Here is a 3,761-nt window from a genome sequence, read left to right as displayed (position 1 = left end):
CTTTTCTAAGTCTAGCCATCTCTTTGTCCTTTCAATTTCAGTTCTTAAACTCATAAATCAATCCTTTCAATTTATGTGATAGGCCTGCATTTAAAATGAATATTTACCACAAATTAAAGGTATCTTATATTATTAATATGTTATTATAAAACATGCTTTAATTAAGGAATTATTGATATTTCAAGTGCAAAATAATGATATAAAACTTTGATAAAAATGCACTTTTAAGTACTAATCACCTCTCTTTCTTTTTCTTCCTTTTATTTCCTCTATTTCTCTATTTTATCTTGACTTGGTATAATCGAGGCTCGTTTGCTATTAATGAATAGAAAATACTATTCATTAATAATATTTACCTTGCGAAGTTCATTCATACTCTGCAAAGCTCATCTTGTTTAGAACAAGTATTTGGCACTATTAATCACTGGTACTTTTCAACCTAGCCAAGCTTTGAGGCTTGGTGAGGATGAGCTACCAGGTACCCCCTCTCTCTATTTCCTGCATTTCCTTCCTTACCTTAACTCGATCTAATTGAGGCTTATTTATTATTTATTATTAATGTTTACTATGCAAAGTTTATTTATACCTTACAAAACTCACCTTATTTAGAATGAGTTTCAATACTAATCACTTTTCAATCTAATTAAGTTTTGAGTTAAATTAGGATGGGCTACCAAATAGCTCTTTCACCCCTCTCATTCTCTTTTCCTTTTTTTCTCTTTTTTCCCTCGCCTCAGTCTGACCAAGCTCATCTCATCTTAGTTTATTATTCATGAATAGTACTATTTATATTGTACTATTTATTACTATTTATGAATATTGTTTTTCCTATATTTCTTCATATATTTTTCTAGATATTCTTATAGATATTTTTTTCAGATATTTCTCAAGCTATATATTTTTTGGTTTTGAGAGAGAGAAAGAGGAGGAGGAGGATAAATCCGAAGATCTTATACTTATCATCTCTTCACTATACGAAAAACATATTATATAAGAGAAAAAACACATATTTCTTTTCTATATAAAAATACATAATTTATTTTTTATATTTTACCTCTTGTCACTTGATAAAACAAAATTAAATATTTATTTAAGTATCATAGTGTCCTTTATTTTACAAGAAACTTGTTTTACAAATATAACTTAGGTTTAAATATCATTAACTAAGAAAAATCAATATTTTTTATGAAATTTTTTCACAATTTCATATTATCACTATTAGATGTTTTGTGTGTATAGAACAATGATTTGTGATTTTTGCTACAATATGTTTTCGCTAGAGGTTTTAGTTTTTTTAATTAATTAATTTAATGTTTAGAAAGTACTATTATTTACCACATAATCATCGGATAATGGAGATCAGCCAATTGATTATTAACAATGATTTGTGATTTTTGCTACAATATTTTTTTGTTGGAGATTTTAGTTTTTTTTAATTAATTAATTTAATGTTTAGAAAGTACCATTATTTACCACCTAATCATCGGACAATGGAGATCAACCAATTGATTATTAACTAATCAATTATAGGGATGCCAAACTAACTTTTTGATGATTTCTTTTTTACGAAGGGGCTCCACGCTTGATCATTATAGTATTATCTTCGTGAAAAAAAAATGTTGAAAATTAAAACAAGTTTCGAATTACAAATTCTTTAAAAATATATAAAAAAAATATAAAAAAATACAAAACTAGCTCTATTTTTTATTTAGTTATTTTCAAGATGAAATAGTTGTGGTTTTAATATTTATTTAGAAATATGATAAAGATCATGTGTTTTTGATAAATTTTTATTTTTAAAAATTTATTATTAATATCAACATATTAAAATTATTTAAAACAAAAAAATATAAAAAAAAACAATATTAGATCAAATATTAACATGACATTATTTATTTATGAAATGATTAGGTCTTCAGAATATCACTGTTATGGTTAGAGTTTCATACTCAGTTTTATTGTTTTGTATTTTTATTGTTTGAGAATGAGATAAGAGAATAGAAATTATTTTTTAAAATATTTTTTATTTTAAAAATATTAAAATAATTTTTTGTTATTTTAAAATTTATTTTTAATGTTAATATATTAAAATGATTTAAAAATATTAAAAAATTAGTTTAAAGTAAAAAAAATTAAATTTTAACCAAAAAAATAAACAGGTTAAATACAATGGTGACTTAATCTTGTAGTAATGCCTGCCTGCTAGATGGTAAAATGCTTTTTGGTTAATTTATTATTAATTATTCATTTCATATGCATCACCTTGTCATTTAATGCGGTAAGTTTCAACTGTTTTTCAATTTAAGAATTGCCACTTAATTATTCTTCTCTGGAATGACTATTTTAGGGAAAAAGAAATAATAATTATAATAATTAGTGATATATATTAATTTTTATAAGATAATAATTGCACTTTCATGGTAAAAAAATAAAAAAAAATTCTAAGCACTCAAGAGGACCTTTGTTCCAACACTAATGCCTCCAAGAGTTTATGCCTTGGGTGTGCATATTTACGGTGTTTTTATTTTAAATTTAAGTTTTTTATTTTAAATTAATTATTTTTTATTTTTGAATTATTTAATGTACTGTTATTAAATATAAATTTTAAAAAATAAAAAATATTATTTTAATATATTTTTAAATAAAAATTATTTTAAAATACAACAACCACGCCTATCATTTTCTCTCATTAATGTAATGATTGAAAAAAATAGGAGAGGGAGACCTTATTGTAGGACCCAGCCCACGTTTTCCGAATTGATGAATTGTTTTTGGAATTTTATTTTAAGGTACAATACAAACCTCATATCATATCCTTGTATTTATTTGACCAGCAAGCCATAAACGTGCTGTGCTGTACTGTACTGTACATGCATTTTGCAATAATTGAGTTAAGTGTCGTGTTTTGGAATATAATGGTAGATATTTTTAAAAATATTTTTTATTTTAAAAGATATTAAAATTATTTTTTAAATTATTTTTTATATCAATGTATTAAAATAATTTAAAAAAATTTAAAATAATTTAAAATTAAAAAATTAAATTTTTTTAATATTTTTCAAAAGTGCTTTTAAAACGTAAAAATATTGTATTTAAAAAGTATTTTTAAATTTTTTTATTTTTTAAATTAATTTTTTTATAATTTTTTATTATTTTAATATGCTAATATTAAAAATATTTTTTTAAAAAATATTTTTTTAATATATTTTTAGATAAAAAAATTATCTTGAAAAGCAATTACTACTGTAATCTCAAATACTATATCTTAAAATTGTGATATAGAATATTTTTTTAAAAATGTTTAATTTTTTATTTAAAATATATTAAAATATTTTCTTGAATTTTTTTATTTTTAACACCTACATATAAAAATCATAAAAAATATTGATTTGATTTTTTTCAAGGAAGTTATATTTTTAAAAAACTTTTATCACTAAATCATTTGGCAACGTGATCCAACTCGTGTTTTTTAAAATTTTAATTTTTTTAAAATTAATATTTTTTAGTGTTTTGAATTGCTTGATGTGTTAATATTAAAAATAATTTTTTAAAAATTAAAAAATATTATTATAATATATTTATATTTAAAATATATTTTAAAAAATAATTACAATCATACTCTCAAATACACTAAATAAGATTTAAGTTTAGAACAAAAGCTTATTATTTACCTAGTTCAATCTTGATTTTTAAGGATCTTGTTTATCCAGCTACAAATTAAAAAAAAAAACTATTATGATAGTTTTTATGGTTAAAGTTTA

Source organism: Populus euphratica, unplaced genomic scaffold (genome assembly GCF_000495115.2).
Source record: "Populus euphratica unplaced genomic scaffold, PopEup_1.0 scaffold579.1, whole genome shotgun sequence".
In the NCBI taxonomy this organism is placed as follows: domain Eukaryota; kingdom Viridiplantae; phylum Streptophyta; class Magnoliopsida; order Malpighiales; family Salicaceae; genus Populus; species Populus euphratica.
The sequence above is the reverse complement of the archived record's forward strand: the minus strand, read 5'-3'. Positions refer to the sequence as shown.